This window comes from Ursus arctos, unplaced genomic scaffold (assembly GCF_023065955.2).
Source record: "Ursus arctos isolate Adak ecotype North America unplaced genomic scaffold, UrsArc2.0 scaffold_1, whole genome shotgun sequence".
Taxonomy (NCBI): domain Eukaryota; kingdom Metazoa; phylum Chordata; class Mammalia; order Carnivora; family Ursidae; genus Ursus; species Ursus arctos.
This window is the reverse complement of record NW_026622763.1, coordinates 66203772-66228927: the sequence shown is the minus strand read 5'-3', so window position 1 is coordinate 66228927 and position 25156 is coordinate 66203772. Positions and strand designations below refer to the sequence as shown.

Below are 25156 nucleotides of genomic sequence, written 5' to 3'. Positions count from 1 at the left end.
TGTAAGTATATAGTACTTTCTGTCTCAGAATAAGCCTGTGGGATTTCAGCTTGAGGCTTCTGGGAGGAGAATGACAAGTAACTGCCTTCAAAAATCTTAGCCCCTCTTGTGCCTTTTACATTTTTCCAGCAAAGAACTTAAAACTTGGTACTTCTACAAATGCATATTTGTTAGTTGTATGTTGTGACACAGTGTGTCCTGAATTGAACTAAGGAAAATATCCTTTAGTTCTATAACATTAATGCTCTTTCCCTTTTTCATAGCATTGACCATCCGTTCCAACACCTCCGTCTCGACAGGGTAGATGTGTTTTCTAGGGACCTCTTCTCTCTTACATGACCGCGGTTGGTGATGGGCTCGTCCATTCCCATGATCTGCACTGATGTTTTACGAGAATTGTGGATATTCTGGCAGCTCGGTAATCAGACAGGCCCTTTGGCTGCCCTCGAATATCAGGGGCAGACCTTGCCTCTTGGACTGAAAAACTTTTTAGTGAGTTGGAGGAACAGGTAATTGCGTTTAATCTTCTGTAAACCAGCCACCAGGAAACATTTGCTGCTTATTCCATAATCCATTCTCCCTATTCCATATCACCCTGCATATTCCTCCACCCGTACAGCAAAGCTTGTCGAAGAAGAAAACACCGCCAGCAGTATTTGCCTTCTGCTCACATGAAACATTTGTGTTTGTACAGGAACTACAGCCACTTATGAGCCAACACACTGACACTCCGGAAAAAAATTGTATGTTAATGAGCCATTGTCCACACAATTACTACTGTTGTCTTTTCCTTGCAAATAGGCTGTGAGGGACTCACTGTCACTGATCAGAAATTTGTTTTCCATTCGTGATGGTGGATTTTCGCGGCTCTATCCACACCCTTGCCTTACTTGCCTCATTGCTGGTGTTCTAATAAGCAATGTGAGAGGCAGTTGACAGGAGGCTAGAAATGTAAGTTAGACTGGCGTCTTTAATTTTTCTGGAAATGTTCTTATTTATGGGGTGATGTGCACTGGTAAAAGAGCAGCCACACCATTGTTGCTTTTAGGAAATGTAATCATTTACAAGGATCCAGAACAAACCACACTTAACAAGGCTGTAGGAGGTGACCACACGCCTCACCAAGTGTTCGTAGTTAACCTTTGTTATCTTCTCCATCTTCACTTTATCCCCAGACTCTTTTACTTCTGCCTTGAGAATTCTGTTTTCCTTCTTTTTTTGCCCTCATGCTCCCTGTGTACCTGCTTAGCTTATCCCTTAAACAAAGGATGTAGTTGCGGTGGCTGTGCTTTGAAGGCTAACTTACTTTGTTTCAGCTCCTTTCATTACTAAACTAAATACTGTCTCAAGTAACTGCACTCACTTCAATTTTGCCATTAGATCTCATTAGCTTGAGATCTATTTTTCAGAATAATAAATGTCCACTGAGCATAAAACAAGAGTACATTTGAGGACCAGGGGTATTTCAGATACAGTGAGTGAACACTGAGACCAATGCCCAGCAATCCTTTTTGACTCTACAGCTGTGGTCATGCTTCCTACTGAAGTTAGGAGAAATTTCTGTTGCTGGTGTCCCACATCAGGACCATATCAGAACTTTCTAGTGTATGCTTATTCAATGAAATGGAGGTATAATTGAAAAAGGACCACCAGCATCTTGGTCCAGGTAAATTATAGATTAAAAAGGTTTTGGTGTGGGGGACCTTGGGTGGCTCAGTTGGTTAAGTGTCCAACTCTTGGTTTCAGCTCAGGTCATGATCCCAAGGTCCCAGGATTGAGCCCTGCATGGGGCTCTGTGCTCAGCAGGGAGTCTACTTTAGATTGTCTCTCTCTCTCTCTGCCCCTCCTCTTGCTCATGTGCTCTGTCTCTCTCTCTCTCTTTCTCAAATAACTAAATAAATCTAAAAAAAAAGAAAAAAAAAGAAAGAAAGAAAAGGTTTTGGTGGTCTGGCATGGAAGCCCAACCATCATTTTCTAATCTGACAAGAACACATTTTCCCATTGAAACAGTCAGTTTAATACTCAGCCTAATGCTTTTAAGTTAGAAACAAACAGTAACACATGTGCACACCAGAGAGGCAAGAGAAGGTTAGAACAAATTCAATACATGAATAGGCAGAATTTGTACTGTGTATAAGGATATATTTATTATAGGGCTCCGGAGTGAGGAAACGTATTTACGGGTTAGCAGAGTTGACCAGGATCTAATGATTCCAGACATACTTTTGGGGGAAAATAATAAGGAGTATCTTTTGAGAGAAGGTGACAGAGCAATAATTCAGAAAAGCTGGACAAACTAATATAGGAATGATCAATTTCCAATGCCACAGCGTCCAAAGGCCCAAGCCTTTCAAACTTCAAAAAAAAAAAAAAAAATCATTTTACCACCCTTGAATGATTAGCCAAAATGCCACAGGGAACTTAATATGATTCCCTGTGAGGAACCATGAAGCTTGATGATCTTTTAAGGTTTCTTCCAGTTCTGTAATCTGAATCTTCTTGAAAGGATATTCTAATTATACAGCTAAGAAGATTCAGTAATTGCCTCTTCCTTTTCTAGAGAAAAGCTGCTTCAGGAAGTGAAGTTACAATAGACAAACTATTCACACACAGTCCTTTATTGGTGCAAAAACTAGTCTAGGCAATTTTATTCCCCATCCGGGCTATAGGAACCAAGTTAGGATGGGGCCACAGCGCCCTCTAGCCTGCATGCCTGCATAGCCAGAGGTGGGGCTTTCACGGATTCTGTAGGAAACCATTAAGCTTTGTTAGTAGATTTTCTTCATACAATACATTCTCTTACCATTTGTTTATGTAATTTATAAACTTCAAAAGTGTTGCTCCCTCTTCAAGTTAAAGGACACTGTTATTCATTTTAGGGAAATGAATAACACCACACCCAAGACCTCCTCTACTCCATTTATCTAAGATTCCTTGGAGTTTTAATTTTTGTAAAACCTGACTTTCAGATATTTTGTTCTCATGAAGGAAAGAAGTTTATAGCAACACATCTTCATAAGATGACGAATTCACTGAGTATTTTAAGATCATATATTTGGAAAAGTAAATGGACGTGTATGTAATATGAGGTGGAACCATATTGCATTTCTCTAAACCATGTTTGACCTACAAAAATGGCTATTTTGTATGGTTTACCCTACTATTTAAAAGGATAAACAAGAAATGATGAAGAGAACTGGGATCTGGGAGACATGTGAGAGGCAGAATTATTTTTTTATATCTATTATTTGAAATTCAAGAATCTTTTCACCGTATTCGAAAAATTAATAAAAATATCTTAAGAGGAGAAAAAAGAAAAACATGTGGTCATAAATTTTCCTAAACTGAAAACTTACTTTCTCCTCCTTCCACACTCCTTGCCATACGCTTCTCTCTTCTTTGCCAGACTTCTTTGTTAAACTCTCTGATGAGCTATTATTTTCAAACCACTAACAAATAATTTTTAGAAATATAATCGAAGGAAGTGTATCATCCAATTACATACATATATATGTGTAAGGGTTTTTATTGTTGTAGGGTAGTGGAGAATTTAAACAACATAGATGGGAGAGTATAAATAGAACATGATTCATGCATCTGTTAGAATACTATGTAGGTACTGTTTTTAAATTGACTTTTCGTATGCTTTCCAACTTTTTTTTTTTAAAGATTTTATCTATTTATTTGAAAGAGAGGGAGACAGAGATAGCGAGAGAGAACACAAGTGGGGAGGAGAGGGAGAAGCAGACTCTCCGCGGAGCAGAGAGCCGGAGGAGGGACTTGATCCCAGGACCCTGGGGTCATGACCTAAGCCGAAGGCAGATGCTTAAGGGACTGAGCCACCCCGACGCCCCTAACTTTTTTTTTTTTTTTTTTTTGGATATCTGGGCTTGAGGTACTGGTAAAAGGAACTGCTGTAAATAGGCCTTTAGTAATAAGGTAAGTGTGTGGGGGGAAGCAGTTTATTGTTCTATGATCAGGTCTCAGGCTTTTAGTGAGCCTATGCTTCTGGATTGTAAATGCCACAAGTGTTTCTTAGTCTTTTTCTCCCCTTTTAGGTGGGACAGAATGGCTAGAGTGGGCTGGCCGTGGGTATTTCCCTTCCCCCACGTGAAAGACTAGAGCTGACTGGAGTGGCTGTTTGCCTTCCCCAGGTGAGTTAGGCTTAGTAATACTGCAGCAGGCTAGGCTCTGGTTAACTAGTTTCTCCTGAGTGCGGGCCTTATTTGGAAGAACAGACGCCTCTGGTCTCTTTCAAAATGGATACTTCTTCCTTCCCAGCCAGAAGCCGCAGGGGATTTTTCTTCTTACTGTGGGAAATTGCTCAAGCTCCTGGAGGTAAGTTTTACAAAATTGTGGAGATCCACTATGATGGAGTCCCCAGGACTTCTTAACCCTCAGATTTGGATATCCTGAGCCTCAAGCAATTCACGAATTGCAGTTCAAGTTTTCTGAGCCTGGTTACTGAAGTGCTTTCCACTAAGTGAGTTTCTGCTCTGGTAAGCCCTGCCTCTCTGTCTGCCAGTCAGTCTTTCCAGTCGTGGAGATAGAGATGTGCCCAGTGTCCTCTCCACCCTTATGAATTCAGGAAGAGTTGATGATCTTTCGGTGTGTTTAGCTTTTTACTTGTTAGGATGGCGTGGCTATTGCCAACTTCTTTAAATGCAAAACAATAAATGCCTTGAAATTAGTTTTTAAGGAGACACTGAGGTTCTTCCTAAGGAACACTAAAGGATATTACAAGAGAAATGGAAGAAATCTCTAGGGCTAAAGGAGAGCAGAGGAGGGAAGCCGGGAGGTGGGGTAAGAAAGGGAGGTAAAATACCAGGAACCGATGAAAACAGTGGTCCAAGAGACAGCACCTCTGTTCAAGGTGTAAGGGCATTAGGTCTGAGGAAAGACTGCTGTGCGGTGCCAAAACTCAAATTGGCTCAGAGACCTGACCAGCCAGAAAACTACCTCGAGTTTCTATGAAAGAGAGCTTCACATTGCCTACACCCAGGACCTGTGCCTGCCCATTGTGTAATCTGCACTCTGGGAGAACCATCCTCTCTTTCTGTACCAAGTTCTCACCAGCTGATTATCCAGCATGACAATGCCCAGTCCCTCCACCAGTCTTTGCTTTCTCCTACCTCTTGACAATGTCTTTAGGGCATCTATTTATCCAAGGGGACCTACTGGTGTGGTGGTGGTATGGGAGGGATAGGGCTGACAAACTGGCTATGTTCGAGGACCCTAAACTTGAGCAACCAGAAGTGGACACCACTGTTCTGTCTGAACACATTAAAAAAAAAAAATCTGAAAGGAAATATATCAAATTAGGACAAGATATTTTGACCTCTCTGTTGGACAATTTTTTCCCACTATTTTTCTATGAGATTGTTTTGACTTTGTTTCTAAATATCAGAACTTTAATGACCATTTATAGGCTTGATTGTGTTTAAAGAGAGAGACAGAAAGAGAGAGATGACAGACCCAAAATGGAGTCACTTGTGCTGGGTCCCATGTCAGCAAACCAAGACTTAAAATCCAACTTAACTGCAGTCTCAGCCTTTCCAGGGAATATGACCTTTAACCAGTTGAGGTGGACTTACCTGATCAGCACTAGTGGGGTAATCTGCAAGATAGACCCCTGCCCTTCAGAGCTCTTTTCCACTTGCTAGGTGGGATGCTGCCTGACTCATGAATTGTTGATTAAGCCAATTAGATTTTCAGATTTACTCAGTTGACTTGTTTTCTAACAATTCATTTCAGAGTTAAAATATACTGTTTCCATTTTTATTTTTATTTTGCTAAAATGATTTTCTTTAGGGAACAGCTTTTATGTGTAAATTCTGTAATGAAGATTTTTATTTATGATGGTACACAGTGCGTGACCTTTATTAGGGTGCATTATTACTACTAAGTCCAATTTCCCCAGTTCAAATTTGCAAATTTAATTTTTTCAAGGAATCAGAATTCTTCCATTACTTCTAATCAAAATTTTATTGTGTATATAATTTTACAATTTATTTCTCCTTTAAAAAGCCAAAATTTTTCTGGGTTAACATGTACAGTTATCCTTTCGGCTGGTTTCCTGTTATAATAAAGAAGGGTCCAGTCCACCTGGAGTCACAGAAGGAGGCAGGTGCCAAAAAGCAGGGAGATTCAGTGGTGGGAAGATGAAAGAACATTTATCCAAGAGCTTCTATTTTCCCTCATGATGTATGAGGCAAGGAGAGCAACTAAAAATGAGGGAGGAGAAGGATGTGAGTAAGTTTTTGGAGAGAGGAGAATGTGTGATGTGGTTGTTTTGGAGAGAGGAGAAGCTGTCCAATCAGGCAAATAGGGTAGGATTGTTGGTGTGTTAAGTGCTCTTTTGAGATCTGTGGTCATGGGTTTTAAGTGAGACCAGCTGTGTATGTTTCTCCCACTCTGTTCAGCTGCTTGAATTCGGGAGCATGGCAGACAGTTGAGTTTCACTTGAGTTGGAATTTGGCAAGGTGTTGGTGGCTGAGGAAGAAAGCATTGCTCCTATAACTGTCTTTTCTCTCCTACATCATCAAAATTTACTCACAGATTATTTCCTTTGGTATAAAATATGTTTCAGTGCCTACCGTCCTTAAGCAACAACAATCAACACAAAACAAAATGCTAAACCAAACCTTTCTGTTACTGCACTCCTTTTAAAAGAGCCAAGCTATCACCTCCATTTATCTGTTCCCTTCAGAGCTTACCTTCTTAAATGATAGTCTCAGCTCCATTTCCACACTTTGTATTTTCTACACCCATTCCAATCCAGCTTCTCTCCATGGTTCCACTGACACTGTTTTTCACAGAACCAGTGACTGCCATTGTGCAGCATTAATAGTCAATCCTCCATCCTCCTCTTGAAACCACCTTCTTCTCTTGGACACCTTGACATAACACATCCCTCTTTTTCACCCCCACCCACATTTCATTGGCTGCTCCTTTGGGGTCTCTTCCATAAAATCTTTAAATGTTGGAGATCATATTGCTAGGAATCACTTTTTGTTATCTATTTTTCCTAGGGAATCTTCTTTATTAGCAAGTATTTAAATATCATTTATATGCCAATGATCTCTATAAATTGATTTTCCAATGTTGAAAAATCCTTACATTCCTAGATCCACCATTGATTATGATGTAGTGGGTTTTTTTTGTTTTTTTTGTGTGGTTTTTTTTTGTACATTGATGAGTGCAATTTGCTAATGCTTTATTTAGGAGTTTTGCAACTGTATTTATCAGTGAGATTACCTATAACTTTTCTTGCATTTTAATTAAATACAATTTTTCAAAATAAGCCTTATTAAAGAAAAACTATTCTGTATTCCAAATAAAACTATTTTAGTAGAACTTTCCTTTCTAGAAACACTAATTAAGGAAGCAAGGCATTTTGTAAAATGTGGTCGTGAACAAGCCACAGTAAAAAGTAAATGTTTAAACTTTCACTTCCTCAAAACAGAGGATACTTTCTGTCCCTCAGACTTGGAAACAAGGTAAAGAATAGCCCCTCAGCAACTTTGAGCGAGGAGGTCGCTAAAACAAAACTCAAGCAATTGAGGGGCACCTGGGTGTCTCAGTTGACTGAGCATCTGACTTTTGGTTTTTGCTCAGGTCATGATCTCAGGGTCATGGGATCGAGGTGCCTCAGGCTCCACATTCAGTGGGGAGTCTGCTTGGGATTCTGCCCCTACCCCTGCTCTGTCTTTCTGTCTGTCTAAAATAAGTAAATAAATCAATCTTTAAAAAACAAACAAACAACTTAAGCAGTTGAATATGGATGCCTCTTAAAAGAATTTGGGGGACCCTAACAAAGGATCCTAGTTCTATTTGTAGTAACTGATACAAAGGGGAAGTGGCTCTGCCCAAATCGCAGTGATGCCAGAGCCTGGCCCAGCCTGGTGCTCACCTATGCTGTGCTCCCTGAGCAAAGTCTGGTACTTCTGCTCCAGGGGAGACATTTTCTTTTTAGAGGTTCAGTGTCCAGGGAGCTTTTTGTGCAAATGATAATGCAGGCTCCATGTGAGTATTTTAAGGGTTGGAGGCAAAAGTATTTTTCTAACATGGCTGGGCAGAGTCCAGGTTTCAAATGGCTCATTTCCAGTTTGTCCTAAAATCTCACCACACATTTGTAGACCTAGGACAACAGACCTCTGCTACATTGTCATAATCACATCTAACGTCTGTCCTGACTTAGATTCGTGTTCTGTGCCTGACAATGGTCCCTGCGTTTAACAAGTAATGCCCACACATAAAACGATCCACTATTACCAGGCATATGGTCACAAAACATTAATAATCTTCTGCAGACCAAGCAAATGTTTTAAACCATAACGGTCATGCATCAAATCCACAGCCAGAAACCCCAAGATCAAGAAAATTTATGCAATACAAATAAAAGGACACACACATACACACACACACTTCTTACAGAACTGTGCTTAGGGAAATTTTGTTGAGTGCCACTGAAGGCATATTTTGCTAAACTGCTACTTAAGGTATTTTTGTTATCCCAGTAGGGCACAGCTGTTTATTGGATGAGGAGAAAAGAAAGCGATGCTTGTGGCAACCAGACAGTTTTAAGGTCTTTTCGAGTTGTATAAAAATGGATCTGAAGGGGCGCCTGGGTGGCACAGCGGTTGGGCGTCTGCCTTCGGCTCAGGGCGTGATCCCGGCGTTATGGGATCGAGCCCCACGTCTGGCTCCTCCGCTGGGAGCCTGCTTCTTCCTCTCCCACTCCCCCTGCTTGTGTTCCCTCTCTCGCTGGCTGTTTCTGTCAAATAAATAAGTAAAATCTTTAAAAAAAAAAAAATGGATCTGAAGACATGTGTAAGTTGTCAGGATGGAAAGCTGGAGCTGAAGTGTGGTAGCGAACCAGCTGCAGAAGCATACAGCAGCTATGTCTTGTGGTCAGACCTGCCCAGATAGGCGAAAATGTTTCAGGACACATAGCTTCTTGGCCTTGTTCCATTTCATTACATAATGTGATCAATTATGTATGAATTTCACAAAAGATTCATATTCTGCTACATTGGTATAGATGATTTGCTCATACCTCTCCTTAATTTGAGTCTTTTAAGAGATTCTTACATATTATTCCAACCTGTATGGAGGTAAAGGGAGACTGGCCCTTCTTCAGAAGGAATCTGGAGAACTAGGTGGTATGCATGCTAAGGAGTAAGGCTGATTCTCCAACCTACAAGCTTCACTCTGAATGTCTCTGCCTCTGATAATGACTGTATTCATGCTTTATCTTCTGAAAATTTGCTCCAGAACTGGGTGGTTGGCAGTTGGGCAGAACAGGCTGCAGCACAGCGGGCCGAGGTGGCAGGGCCCCCAGGGCCTGGGATTCAGGGTGTGGCCTGGCAGTGGGGCGCAGCACTGCTTGGGGGAACCTGGGCTCAACAGCGCCCTCTGGTCTGCGGCAGCGTCATGGGACTCCAGTTGCAGCCAAGCAGCTGGGCCTGGAGCGGGTACTGTTGGAACTGTGGCCCACCCCCCTGCTGCTCTGAGGAGCTGACAGACCAGGCCTCTCCAGTGGCACCTCCAGCACCCCACACAGAAGGACTTTAATAATAACGTGCACAATTATCACTAGAGTGTACTGTGATTAACTAGCAATTGTAAAGTATTAGGTAAATATCAAACACCTATAAAAGAGTGGAATAACTGAAATCCAGTCTCTGAGATTTAAGGAAAAAGAAGTGGCACTTAATTTTTTTTTATATATTAATGTTTTTCCTCTTAGTTTATAATTTTAGAAGACTTTAAAAATGCCAGATCCATGATCGATCCCAAGATTTTCAAGTGTGGGGAACCCTTTGTAACAGAAAATATTTTATAGGCCTTTATGTGATTAAATTTATAACAATTTTTTTCTTAAGTTTTTAATTTTAAGTATAGTTAACATACAGTGTCATCAGTTTCAGGTGTACAATATAGTGATTCAACTATTCTATACATGACTCAGTGCTCATCATGGTGAGTGTGCTCTTTAATCCCCATCACCTACTTCATCCAGCCTCCCACCCACCACCCTTCTGGTAACCATCTGTTTGCTCTTTACAGCTAAGAGTCTGTTTCTTGGTTTGCTCTCTCTGTCTTTTCCTTTATTTTGTTTCTTAAATTCCACATATGAATGAAATCTTATGGTATTCATCTTTCTCTGACTTCTTTTGCTTAGCATAATACTCTCTAGCTCCTTCCATGTTGTTGCAAATGGCAAAATTTCATTCTTATGGCCGAGTGTTTCATTGGATGTATGTGTATGTGTGTTTGTGTCAGTGTATATATGTGTGTGTATATATATATTTATCACTTCTTTATCCATTCATCTGTTGATGGACACTTGGGCTCCTTCCATAGTTTGGCTATTGTAAATAATGTTGCTATAAACATAGGGGTGCATGTATCCCTTTGAATTCACGTTTTTGTATTTTCTGGGTAAATACCCAATAATGTGATTGCTGGATCATTGAGTAATCCTTTTTTTTTTTTTCCTGAACGAGAGAGAGAGAGAGAGAGAGAGAGAGAAAGAGAGATCACGAGCTGGGGGAGGGGTATAGGGAGAAGCAGACTCCCCGCTGAGCAGGGAGCCTGATGTGGGACTCCATCCCAGTACCCTGGGATCACAACCTAAGCTGAAGGCAGACACTTAACCAACTGAGCCACCCACGTGCCTGAGTAGTTCTATTTTTAATTTTTTGGTGAACCTCCAATCTGTTTTCCACAGTGGCTGCACCAGTTTGGATTTTCACCAACAGTGCAAGAGGGTTCTTTTCTCCATACCCTTGCCAACATCTGTTTTCTTGTGTTTTTGATACTAGTCATTTTCACAGGTGTGAGGTGGTATCTCGTGGTTTTGATTTGCATTTCTCTGATGATGAGTGATGTCAAATATCTTTTCATGTGTCTGTTGGCCAACAGACAATGTCTGTTCATGTCTTCTGCCCATTTCTAAATTGCATTATTTGTTTTTTTTATGTTAAGATGTAGAAGTTCTTTATATATTTTAGATACTAACCCTTTATCAGATATGTCATTTGCAAATATCTTTTCCCATTCTGTAGATTACCTTTTAGTTTTGTTGATTAGTTCCTTTGCTATGGAGAAGCTTTTTATTTTGGTGTAATCCCAACAGTTTATTTTTGCTTTTATTTCCCTTGCCTCAGGAGACAGAGCAAGAAAAAATGTTGCATGGCTGATGTCACAGAAATTACTGCCTGTGCTCTCTTCCAGGATTTTTATGGTTCCATATCTCGCCTGTGATCCTTAATCCATTTTGAGTTTATTTTTTTGTGTTGTAAGAAAATGGTCCAGTTTCATTTTTTTGCATGTAGCTGTCCAGTTTTCCTAGGACCATTTGTTGAAGAGACTTTTTTCCATTGTATATTATTTCCTCAACTTTGTTGAATATTAATTGGTGATATAATTGTAGGTTTATTTCTGGGTTTTCTATTCTGTTCTATTACTCTATGTGTCAATATTTATGCCAGTACCATACTGTTTTGATTACAACAGCTTTGCAATATAACTTGAAGTCTGGAATTTAATACCTACAGTTGTTTTTTTTTTTTTCTTTTTCAAAACTGCCTAGGCTATTTAGGGTCTTTTGTGGTTCCATACAAATTTTAAGATTGTTCTAGCTCTGTGAAAATGTTATTGGTACTTTGGTAGGGATTGCATTAAATGTGTAGATTGCTTTGGGTAGTACGGACATTTTAACAGTATTTTTTCTTTCAATCTGTAGCATGGAATATCTTTCCATTTCTTTGTATCATCATCAATTTCTTTCATCAGTGTTTTATAGTTTTCAGAGTATAGTTCTTTCACCTCTTTGGTTAAGTTTTTCCTAGATATTTTATTGTTTTTGGTGCAATTGTAAGTTGAATTGTTTTCTTAATTTCACTTTCCCCTGTTTCATTATTGGTGTATAAGAATACAATGGATTTCTGTACATTGATTTTGTATCCTGTGACTTTACTGAATTCATTAATCAGTTCTAGTAGTTTTTTGGTGGACTCTTTGGGGTTTTCCACATACAGTATCATGTCATCTGCAAATAGTGAAAGTTTTACTTCTTCCTTAACAATTTAGATGACTTTTGTTTCTTTTTGTTGTCTGATTGCTTGGCTGGGACTTCCAGTAATATGTTGAATAACAGTGGTGAGAGTAAACATTCTTGTCTTGGTTCTGACTTCAGTGGAGAAGCTCTCAGTTTTTCACCATTGATGTTAGTGGTGAGTTTTTTGCGTAAGGCCTTTAATATGTCGAGGTATATTCCCTCTAAAACTATTTTGTTGAGAGTTTTTATCATGAAGGATGTTGTACTTTGTTTAATGCTTTTTCTGCATTTATTGAAATGATCATACAGTTTTTATCCTTTCTCTTATTGATGGGACTTATCACATTGTTTTTATAAATATCAAACCACCCTTGTATCCCAGGAATGAATCCCATTTGCTTGTGGTGAATGATTTTTTTCATGTATTGTTGGATTCAGTTTGCTAGTATTTTGTTGAGGTTTTTGTATCTATGTTCATCAGAGATACTGGCCTATTGTTCTCTCTCTCTCTCAGTCTCTGTCTCTCTCTTTTTTTGTAGTGTCTTTATCTGGTTTTGGTATCAGGATAATATTGGCCTCATAGAATGAATTTGGAAGTTTTCCTTTTCTATTTTTTAGGATAGTTTTTTTTTTTTTTTTTTTTTTTTTTTTGAGAAGAAGAGGTATTAACTCTTCTTTAAATGTTTGATAGACTTCACCTGTGAAGCCATCTGTTCTGGACTTTTGTTTATTGGGAGTTGTTGATAACTGATTCAGTTTCTTTACTGGCTACCAGTCTGTTTGAATTTTCTATTCCTTTATGTTTCAGTTTTGGAAGGTTATATGCTTCTAGGAATTTATCCATTTCTTCCAGGTTGTCCAATTGTTGGCATATAATTTTTCATAATATTCTCTTAAAATTGTTTTTCCATAGTGTTGGTTATTATTTCTCCTTTTTGTGATTTTGTTTGGGTTTTCTCTCTCTCTCTCTTTTTGATGAGACTAGCTAAAGGTTTATCAATTTTGTTGATCCTTTCAAAGGACCAGCTCTGGTTTCATTAATCTCTTCTATTGTTTTTTAGTTTCTATATAATTTCTTTTCTAATTTTTATTATTTCCTTCCTTCTGTTGGTTTGGGGTTTTGTTCTTCTTTTTCTAGCTCTTTTGGGTGTAAGATTAGGTTGTTTGAAATTTTTCTTGCTTCTTGAGGTAGGCCTGTCTTGCTTCAAACTTCCCTCTTAAAAATGCTTTTGCTGTATCCCAAAGATTTTGGACCACTGTGTTTTCACTTTCATTTGTTTTTCCATGTAATTTTTTATTTCTTTTTTGATTTCTCAGTTGCCCCATTCATTGTGTATTAGCATGTTATTTATCCTCCATGTATGTGTGCTCTTTCCAGATTTTTTTTCTTATGGTCAATTTCTAGTTTTATAGCACTGTGGTTGGAAGAGATGCATGGTATGACTTCAAGCTTTTTAAATTTATTGAGACTTGTTTTGTGGGCTAATATGTGATCTGTTCTAGAGAAAATTCCATGTGTACTTGAAAAAAATATGTATTCTATTGTTTTAGGATGGAATGTTCTGAATATACCTGTTAAGTCCATCTGGTCCAGTGTGTCATTCAAAGCCACCATTTCCTTGTTTAAACGTTTGGATTGTCTGTCCATTGATGTAAGCGAGGTGTTAAAGTCCTCTACTATTATTGTTTTTCTATTGATTATTCTTTTGTGTTTGTTATTAACTGTTTTATGTATTTGGGTGCTCCCATATTGGGTGTATAAATATTTACAATTGTTATGTCTTCTTGTTGTATTGTCCCCTTTATTACATAGGTCCTTCTGTGTCTCCTATTACAGTCTTTGTTTTAAAGTCTATTTTGTCCGATATAAGTATTGCTACCCTGGCTTTCTTTTGACATCCATTTGCGTGATTATGTTTCTCCATCCCCTTACTTTCAAGCTTCAGTGACTTTAGATCTAAAATGAGTCTCTTGTAGGCAGCATATAGACAGGTCTTAGTTTTTTATCCACTCTGTCATCCTATATTTTTTGATTGGACCATATTCATTCAAAGTAATTATTGATAGATATGTATTTATTGCCATTTTATTACTTGTTTTGTGGTTGTTTTTGCAGTTTTTCTCTGATCCTTTCTTGCTCTCTTTCATGGTTTGTAGCATTCCTAAATGGTATCCTTAGATTTCTTTCTCTTTATTGTTTGCATATCTATTATTGGTTTTTTATTTGTGGCTGCCATTAGGTTTGTATATAACATCTTCTGCATATAGCAGTGTATATTAAGTGTATTGTTGCTTAAGTTTGAATCCAGTCTTTACTCCTCTTCACCCCCCACCCCCCGCCGCCGCAACACATTCTTTAGGTCTATGGCATTGTCATAATTTACTTCTTTTCATTTTATGACCCCCTTGACTAATTTTTACAGATATCCTTTTACTACTTTTGTGTTTTTTACTTTTCATACTCCCACTAGTGGTCTTTCCACTCAGAGTTCACTTTAGTATTTTTATAGGGCTGGTTTAGTGGTCATGAACTGCTTTAACTTTTGTTTGTCTGAGAAACTCTTTATCTTTCCTTCTATTCTGAATCATAGCTTTACTGGATAGAGTACTCTTGGCTGCAGATTTTTCCCTTTCAGCATTTTGAATGTATCCTGACAATCTTGGCCTGCAAAATTTCTGTTGACAAATCCACTGCTATCTTTGTGGGATTTCCCCATAAGTAGGTAATTGGCTTCTCTTCTCTTGCTGCTTTTCTTTCTTTCTTTTTTTAATCACTACTTTTTTGCCATTTTAATTACTATGTGTCTTGGTGTGGACCTCCTTGAGTTGATTTGGGAGGGGCCAGTCTCTGTGCCTCCTGGATCTGGATTTCTGTTTTCTTCCCCAGATTAGGGAAGTTTTCAGCTGTTTCTTATTTATTTATTTTTTAAGATTTTATTTATTTATTTGACAGAGAGAGAGCCAGCGAGAGAGGGAACACAAGCAGGGGGAGTGGGAGAGGAAGAAGCAGGCTCCCAGAGGAGGAGCCTGATGCGGGGCTCGATCCCAGAACCCTGGGATCACGCCCTGAGCTGAAGGCAGACGCTTAACGACTGAGCCACCCAGGCGCCCCTCAGCTGTTTCTTAAATAAATTTTTTGCCCCTCTTTCTCTGTCTTCTTCTGGGATCCCTATAAAATGAATGTTATTTTGCTTGATGGAGTCGCTGAGTTCCCTAAGACTATTCCTAATTTGCATGATTTTTTTCCTCACACTTTTTTCAGCTTGGTTACTTTCCATTACTCTGTCTTTCAGGTTATTAATTCGTTCCCCACTTCATCTACCCTGCTATTTATACCATATTTTAAATTTCATTTATTGTGTTCTTCATCTCTGAATTTTTTTTTTTTTTAATCTCCTTGTTAGGGTTTCACTGATGTCTTCCACTTTTTTCTCAGGTCCAGTAAATATCTTTATGATCATTACTTTAAATTCTCTATTAAGCATATTACTTATATCTGTTTTGCTTATCTCTTGCTGTGGTTTGGTCCTGTTCTTTTATTTGGGACATACTTCTCTAGAGGTCTCCTCATTTCATCTAACTCTGTGTGTCTGTTTCTGTGTGTTAGGAAAGTGAGCTACATCTCTAGCTCTTGAAGATAATGGCTTATGAAGAAGAGGTCCTGTAGTGCCCTGCAGTTTAGTGTCCCTGTTCCCCAGGATCTGGGGCTTCAGGGAGTATCTCTTATGTGTGTTGCATGTGCTCTGCTATTGAGTCCTAGCCTCTTTTTCCTTGAGTCCAATTGTCTGCAGAGGCTCTCTTTGCCTGTTGTGGCAAAGTTTGATCCCCAGCAGGGCTGTCGCATGTTTTAACAAGTGTATGTTGTTTTGCTTGTGAAATAAGACCTGCCATCATTGGAACTGAGGTCTCATAAAACGCACAAGTCTGAAAGGAGATGTTGGTGGGGTTTATGCTGGTCTTCTGGGGAAGGGGGTACATAGCACTGGGACTGAGGCAAGCATGACTGGGAAAGGTGGATCCTCCCAAGCATGGGGCCACACTTACTGTAAGCCAGTTAAACAACAAGTGTTGTTGCAGTGCTGGTCCCCACAAGTGGCCCTGGGTTTATGCTGTGGGGCAGGGGATGGAAATGGCCCCTGCCAGCTCCTTTGTGGAGGGGTCTCCCTGTGATCCTTGCCTCTCCAGGCTGCACTCTGAGATGAGTAAATCACTCTCCATCAAGTCTGCCCCCAAGCATTTTTCAAATTGCTGGTTCTGAACTGTATCTGGAAGGGTTGTTTGTTATGCTGTCTCTTTAACGGAAGGGACTCTGCTTCCTAATGCCCTCCAGGTTTTCCCAGAGCCTCCCACTGATTTTTATAATTCCAGGCTTTAAGTCCTGCTGGTTTTAAGAACTAACAAAATTCAGCTACTCTCACTTTCAAAGGCTAATGTTATGGGGATTCACCTTCCCTGTGCAGGCTCCCTGTAATGAGTATTTTTTTAATGAGAAAATACACAGAAAAAGCTACACTGATGCATTGATATACTGAAGTAAACCTGTATTTTATTAGTCCTGGGCTGCGTGTGGTGTTGTGGTGAGAAGATGAGCTCTAGAGCTAGATTGCCCATGTTCTAATCCTGTTTCCTCATTTCCTAGTGTGTAACAAAGGTAACCTCTACATATCTCAGCTTCCTAATGTTCAAAATGACAAGTGATAGTGCTTATTTCATAAAGTTGATGATGGTTCATTGATATCTGACATGAAAAGCCTTTAGAAGAGTACGTGGCACATAGCTTATTCATTTGAAAAATAACACATGTATTTATATTGGACTCATTTTTTAGTTAACACGTAATGTCCACTGGACTGTAAAGCTTGGAGACTAAGAATAAAGTCCTAGAGGGCAGGGGCTGTGTCTATATCATTGATCTGCGTCTTCAACACTAAGCATGGTGCCTGGCAAGTAGTGGATGCCTAAGTGAATGAAATTAGACAGATTTGGGTTCCAATCATAGCTTTGCATTTATAAGCAGCTGCCTAAGTTACCTGACCTCTCAGCTATAAAGTGAGGGTAACTTCATAGGTTTGTTGTGAGGATAAGGTATGCATGTAAAGTACTTTAGTACCTGTCACATACTACCTCAGAGATGTTTGCTATTAGCAGGAATTCAAATGCTGATAGACTAGGGAATTGAGAGTTTGAGATGTTAAACTGTCTATGTCAGCCTATTCAACTGTCAAAGCTATAGGGAAGCCCTGCCCAGGAAAGCAGTCTGTATTATATTGATTTCCTGACTTCCTCTTCTTCCTCCTGCTAACTAAACCTCCCCCAAAATAAGTTTCTAAGTCTTTTGATTGCTGTAGTGTGGAAGGCACAGTTGGATGGCTACCCAACAGTTATTCCTTTCTTTCTTGCTCTCAGGGCCCCAGTTTGTTTGGAATGAGGGAATAGATTAGATTTTTGTTCCCAATCCTTCCTTACTTCTGTAATAGAATTATACATGTACACCTTTTGGTATGTGACTTTGTAGCACTTTCCACTGGAGTTGGCAGAGTATATATCCTTGCCTAGTTTATCTTGGAATTGGCCAGGCAATTTGCTTGGCAAATGGAGTGTTACTGTACATGACATGAGACTCTAATGTGTTTGTGTGATTTTATCTGGCTTCTTGTGCACCTAACATTTGCCATGAGACTATGCCAGGGGTGTCAGTAGTGCCAGAATAAGAATATGCATTGGGCAGACATGAAAACACACACAGTCCTGCATCCAAGCCCAGTGGATCCCAGCCAAACCCAGGAGAATCACAGCATGCCTGTAAATGAGGAACAAATGCTTGTTCTTGTAAACCACTAGGATTTTGGAGGTTGCTTATTATGAAACATTAACACGGTGAAAGCTGGCTAATATAGACACTATTCTGCCCACCTTCAGAAGATGAATCATATTTAATATAAGCTAATCCTGCTGTTCTTTTCCATACAAGAGAATTTTCCAAATTCACTTGGAGCTAAAGGTGGCCAAATGACCCAACTTGGCCAGTGAAATATATGATGATATCTACTGGGGACTTCTGGGAAAACTTTTGCCTTCATGGTAAAAGGCATTGTAGGGGCTAAAAGTGGTCTTTCCCTCTTCTTTCTTGTTTGAAATTTCAGTGGGCATTTTGAGACCATAATTTGAAAACACGAAGATGAAAAACTAACAGCTATGGATGATGGAACAAACATAGAAAGTCTAGGCTCCTGATGACATGGCTTAGTGGTTGACCAACATCAACAACCACCTATCTTAACAATTATTTAGTCAGATTTTTTGCTTCTTGCTTTCTAAGCCATTCCTAACCTACTATAGCTGAAATATGTCAGTTTCATCAACTTAGTCACTATTTCTCTGAGGTGAGTGATGAAAAAGAAAAGGGAGCTGTGTAATCACAAGTCTCCTCACACAAACCTTAGGAAACCTTGTTAGGTTATTAGAGCCTGATGTGTGTGTGTGTGTGTGTGTGTGTGTGTAGTCTTTGTTTTTCCTGTTGCCTTTTTGTCAAATGTTTGTAATAATAATGAACAGTTGGCTTATGGTTACTTTTAACCAAAAACATGGTGGGCACTGATTTGGATACAGAAAAGTACATCCTGGCCAACACTGAAGACCACTATGTCAAATGGTGATTTCTGGAAAGGAAGCTGTGTCAACTGTAAAGTCACAGTAAGAGCATCTCTTAGAGGGTTGCCAGGGAGTGAGTTGCCAAAGGTATTCAAGAAATGTGCGATATGTGCAATACCATCATCTTCTATTTGCACTGGGTGTATCCTCAGGGTAAATTTGGAGTATGTGTGGATTGCTACCAAATGAAGAGCAAAAATTGCCAATGGGGTGCTCTCTACAAGACTTTTCCTTGGCTAGGATGAGTGAAGAGTCAGGTACATGAACTAAGAAACTTGATGTCTACACAGATTATTCTTGGAAAATTTCTCTATAATGTTGGAGACTGTTCATTTTGTAAGAGCAAAATGTGGGATAAAAGCAAATTGTCCTTGTTAAAACAGGTAATTCAAGCTCTTCTCAAAGCCAGCCTCAGAGACATAAAGCAGACTCCTTTACTTTGAGAAAAACCTGTTTTTGATGCTGCGCTCCTGTAAAATCCCTCAGTGGGAGCCAGCAGCTTTGGGTGAGAGTGCAGCCTCCAAGCCAGCCAACAGCATAAAGTTGACCTGTCCAACCAGCACGTTTCCTTTAAACTGGCCAGCAGACTTTACCAGAGAGAATGTCAACAGGAAAACAAAGACAAAATGAGCACAAGAATACCCAAAAAATCCTTGATATCTTTGCTTCTTTGGTAGAAAATAACCCTTGCTCTGATTTATGTAAGAACCTCAAGAAATGATGACAACACAACATTCTGATACTCCTCACTATTGGCTATGTGGTAATTCCTTACTGTGCTTGCAAGAGCCCAACAATAAGAGGACCTGGAATGTGTTCAAGGAGTACTGGACACAAGGGTAGCCAGTAATGGTGTCTGGATGCATTATAAATTGAACACTGAATTTTAAAAACCTGGATCCTTCATCAGAGTTTGGTGACAGTAAGTTGATCTATTAATTGTAGGACTATCTTAGTCTATTTGGGCTGCTGTAACAAAATACCATACATTGGATAGCTTAAAAAGCAAGCATTTATTTCTCACAGTTCTGGAGACTGAGAAGTCCAAGATCAAGATGCTGAAAGATTTGGTGTGTGGTGAGGGCCACTTCTTGGTTCATAGACAACTGTATTCTTGCTGTGTCCTCACAGGACAGAGACAAGGGTACTTTCTGGGGTATCTTTTATAAGGCCACTAATGAATTAATAAGGGCAGAACTTAATCAACTCCGAAAGACCCCACCTCAAAATATCATCACATAGGGAGATTAGATTCAAAAAATGAATTTTGGAGGGACATATTCAGTCTACAGCAAGGACAAATGAAATGATCACTGAAGTCACAATAGGATACTTTAGAAATGGATCTGAAGGAGTTCCACATTTCTTGAAAAATGAAAAGGAATTAGCAATGATGAAACTTAAGGACTGCCTACAGAAAGAAATTTTAGAGATATGCTTTCCAGGTTTGATGATCTGATGGCCAACATTCCATTGCTTGAATACATATGGTTAGATGGTGAACTGTATTTTGTCTCTAGGCTACCAAAATACTTTGGCCAGATTGAGATCCCAAGATGTGTAATACTTGTAGACTATTTACTCTGGAAGATCAAAAATGTGGAGTAACATCTTTGCTGAGACCTATCTGGTGCAGCTGATGTCATGGTCTATGTGGGAATTTCAAAAGGACAGTGTGACTGAGAAGTCCTTAAAACTGTCCAAAATGGAAATTTTCATGAACTCACAATAAAGCAATTTATTGAAGGAAAAGAGAAGGCTAGAGCATTCTGGGGTGTGTGTGTGTGTGTGTGTGTGTGTGTGTATAAATATAAATCAGATATGTGTATTTGAGAAGACACAGAGAAGATACGAATGTTTCTTCAAAAGTTATCAAAAAGCAAGCTCAGGAAAACCCAGCAACCATAAACTTACCAGATCTGGTGTTTAGACCCATCACTATGAAAGCATCTTCATCAAAAATGTAAAGTTGAAGGCTGGGCAATTGAAAGTTGCTGGAGGGGCACCTGGGTCGCTCAGTCAGTTAAGCATCTGTTTTTGGCTCAGGTCATGATCCCGGGGACCTGGGATTGAGCCCTGCATCGGGCTCCCTGCTCAGCAGGGAGCCTGCTTCTCCTTCTCCCTCAACTGTTCCCCCTGCTTGAGCTCTCTTTTGCTCTCTCTTAAATAAATAAATAAAATCTTAAAAAAAATTTACCACAGAGATGTGGTAAATGTTCCTGTAGGAATACCATATTAGGTTCAGAACTTATTTGATCATATGGCTGATGATTTTCTTTCTTCGGAGCATGTAAAACAATGTTCTTGGCTTACTCAGGAATTCGGTCATCTGTCACAGACATACCAACCATGAAGATAAATTACAGGCGAAGAATGTTATCTGCCATGCAGCAGAAGATGCCGTAGCTGTACTAAAAGCCAGCAAATCCGGTTTCAGCAAACCCTAAAGGTCCCAGAGATGCTGTAACCGTGCACAATGGAAGTGATTTATTGGTAGCTGTTAAAACTCTTTAGGCAGGATTCCTGTGGATTTTAAGAATCAAGCTACCTCATTTTTAAAAAGTCATACCTGACTTTCGAGGGTACTGTAATAATATGCACTTGCAGTGTTTACAGACACTAAATGTGTACGCATCATAAATATTTACAGAGCATGCACCCTTAAACTGTGACTTCTCACCCAGTGCAGAGCTTTTGCCAACCTGCAAAAACAAAACCTCTCACCAGCTTTGGAGCAATTCCTGCAGTTATTCTATAGCTACTTATTTTGATAGTTTAGACAAAATGCATTTATAACTATTAGGAATCACTTTGCAGTTTATTTAGGTTGAATTTTGTTTCATGTTTGTCTAAGTACTCCTTCCTCTGCCCTTCAAGATTTAGAAGAGCAATGGAGGAAATCAACAGCTAATGATGGAGTTTTTATTATATTGCATAGGATTGACATTATATAGTAGAAATCAACTACTGTAAAATTCTGGGGGTTAATCTTTTTTAAATTAAGTTTTTTACTTAAATGAAGCTTTGCTGATTTTAAGTATTAAGCATTTTGCACTATTATAATTTTTTAACAAGCTTGCAAAATACCTTTGCTAAAATAAAAGTAATGTAACATCAAACCATGTAAGGCAAAAACTAATAGATTTGAAAGAGAAATAGATGAATTCATTATCGTGATTTGATACTTCAACACCCCATCTGTCAGAATGGACAGAGCCAGCAGGCAAAAATTAGTAAGGACATAGTTGAATTCAACGACATCATCAATCGACTGGATACAATCATCATCTATAGGCCACTTTATTCAACAATAGCAAAATACATATTCTTTTTAAGCTTACATGGAACATTCACCAAGGTAGACTATATTCTGGACATAAAACACCTTAACAAATTTAAAAGAATAGAAATTAAGCAATATATTCTCTTAGGCCACAATGGAGTTAACTAGAAACCAGTAACAGAAAGATAATAGGAAAATGCTCAAACATGTGGAAATTAAACAACACACTTTTATTTTTTTGTTTTTTTAAAGATTTTATTTTTGTGAGAAAGAGTGTGTGAATGCACAAAAGCAAGCATGAGCTTGGTCGGGGCGGGGGCGGGGGGGGGGGGAGGCGCGGAGGGAGGGAGAGGGAGAAACAGACTCCCCACTGAACAGGGAGCCTGATTCTGGACTCCATTCCAGGACCCTGGGATCATGACCTGAGCCAAAGAAAGATGCTTAACTGACTAAGCCACCCAGGTGCCCTAAACAACACACTTTTAAATAACACATTGGTCAAAGAAGGTATCTTAAGAGAAATTTAAAAAATGCCTTCAGGGAGCCTGGGTTGCTCTACATTGGGCTCCCTACTCAGTGAGGAGCCTGCTTCTCCCTCTACTGCTCCCCCTGCTTGTGTTCTCTCTCTCTGTCAAATAAATAATATCTTAAAAAAAAACAACAACCTTAAACTACAAGAAAATGAAAACAACTTATCAAAATATATGGGATGCAATGAAAGCAAAACTTAGAGGGGAATTTATAGCATTGAATACATATTAGAAAAGAAATTTCTACAATCAATAATCTAAATATCCTCCTTAGGAAACTAGAAAAAAGAGCAAATTAAATCCAAAGTAAGCAGAAGAAAAGAAATAGTAAGAATGAGAGCAGGAATCAATGAAATGGAAAGCAGGCAATCAATAGAGAAAATTAATGAAACCAAAAGCTGTTTCTTTGAAATAATGAATGAAATTAATAAGCCTCCAGTCAGGCTAATAAAAAACAGGACACAGATTATTAATATCAAAAATGAAAGAAAGGACATAATTATAGATTCCATGGACATTAGAAGGATAATCAAGGAATAGTATGGACAACTCTATGGTCCACGGATGTGATAACTTAGATTAAATGGATCAATTCCTTGAAAGACACCATCTGCTAAAATTCACACAAAAAGAAATAGGGGAAACAAATAGACCTATATCTATTAAAGAAATTGAATCAATAATTAATAGACTTCCAAAACAGAAAGTATCAGGTACATTGGTGAATTCTATCAAACATTTAAGAAGAAATTATACCAATTCTCTACAGTTTTTTTTTCCCCCAGAGGAGAGGAGCAGAGGCATACTTCCTAACTCATTCTAAGGCCAGCATTAACCTACTACCAAAATACACCGCAAGAAAATAAAACCACAGATGAATGGATATCTCTTATGAACATAGATATAAAAATCAACAAAATATTAGCAAATCAAATCCAGTGATGTATAAGAAGAATTATATACCACCACCAAGTGGATTTATCTCAGGTATTCAAGGCTGGTGCAACATCTGAAAATCAATTAATGTAATCCATCACATCAGTAAGCTAAAAGAGAACAATCTAATGATTGTATTAATAGATGCAGAAAAAGTATTTGACAAAATCTAACACTAATTCATTAAAAAAAATTATAAAAACTCATTATAAAAACAATATAGGGACATCTTCCCCAACTTGATAAAGAATAGCAACAACAAAAAAACAAAAACAACCCCCCCCAACTAACATCATACTTAATAGTGAGAAACTTGAAACTTTCCCACTAAGATCAGGTGCAAGGCAAGGATGTCTCCTTTAACCACTCCTTTTCAACACTGCACTGGAAGTTCTAACAACTGCAACAAGACAAGAAAAGGATATAAAAGATGTACAATGAGGAAGGAAGATATAAAACTGTCTTTGTTCAAAAATGACATGATTGTCTATGTAGAAGATCTGAAAGAATCAACAAAAAACACCTGAAACTAGTAAGTAATTACAGCAAGGTTGGAAGACCCAAGGTTAATATACAAAAGTCAATCATTTTCCTATACACCACCAATGAACAAATAGAATTTGAAATTAAATTTAGTATATACCATTTCATATTCAAAAAATGAAATACTTAGGTATAAATGTGACAAAATATGCACAAGACTTATATGAAGAAAACTACAAAATTCGATGAACAAAATCAAAGAACTAAATAGTCTATGTTCATGGATAGGAAGACTCAATATTGCTGTGGTGTCCATTCTTCTCAATTTGCTCTGTAGATTCAATGCCATCCCAATGAAAATACCAGCTAGTTATTTTGTAATTATCAACACACTTATTCTAAAATGTATATGAGGAGGCAAAGACCCAGAATAGCCTACACAATATTGAAGGAGAACAAAGCTGAAGGATTGACAGTACCCAACTTCTAGACTTACTATTAAAGCTACATTAATTAAGACTATGTGGTATTGATTAAAGAACAGACAAATAGAACAGTGGAACAGAATAGAGAGCCAAGAAATAGATAAATAATGTCAACTGATCCTTGACAAAGGAGATAGTCTTTTCAATAAGTGGTGCTGGAACAACTGAATTTCCATAAGCAAAAAAATTATATAATAATAATACTAAAGAATCTAGACACAGACCTTATGCCCTTCACAAAATGAACTCAAAATGGATCACAGACTTAAGTGTAAAATGCAAAACTATGAAATTCCTGGAAAATCACATAGAAGAAAACCTAGATGACCTTGGGTATAGCAATGACTATTTAGATACAATATTGAAGGCACAATCTATGAAAAAAGAATTGATAAATTGGATTTATTAAAATTAAAAACTCATGCTCTGGGAAAGACCATGTCAAGAGAATGAGAAAGCAACAGGTTAGGAGAAAAATATTTGCAAAAGACACTTCTGATAAAGGATTGTTATCCAAAATATAAAAGAACTCTTAAAAATCAAACATAAGAGAACCTGATAAAAAAAAGCCAAAGACTTAGACACCCCATCAAAGAAGATATTCACATTACAGATAAGCACATGAAAAGATGTTTCACATCATAAGTCATCAGAGAAATTCAAATTAAAACTATGAGAGACCACTGTACTCCTATTAGAGTGGTCGAAATCTGGGATACTG

At 38.5% G+C, this 25156-nt stretch overlaps 1 pseudogene; it reads left to right on the top strand.

Moving 5' to 3' along the window:
- Positions 1–351: 351 nt before the first annotated feature.
- LOC113248137 (lysine-specific demethylase 3A-like) lies at positions 352–20509 on the top strand (annotated as a pseudogene).
- The last annotated feature ends 4647 nt before the right edge of the window (positions 20510–25156 follow it).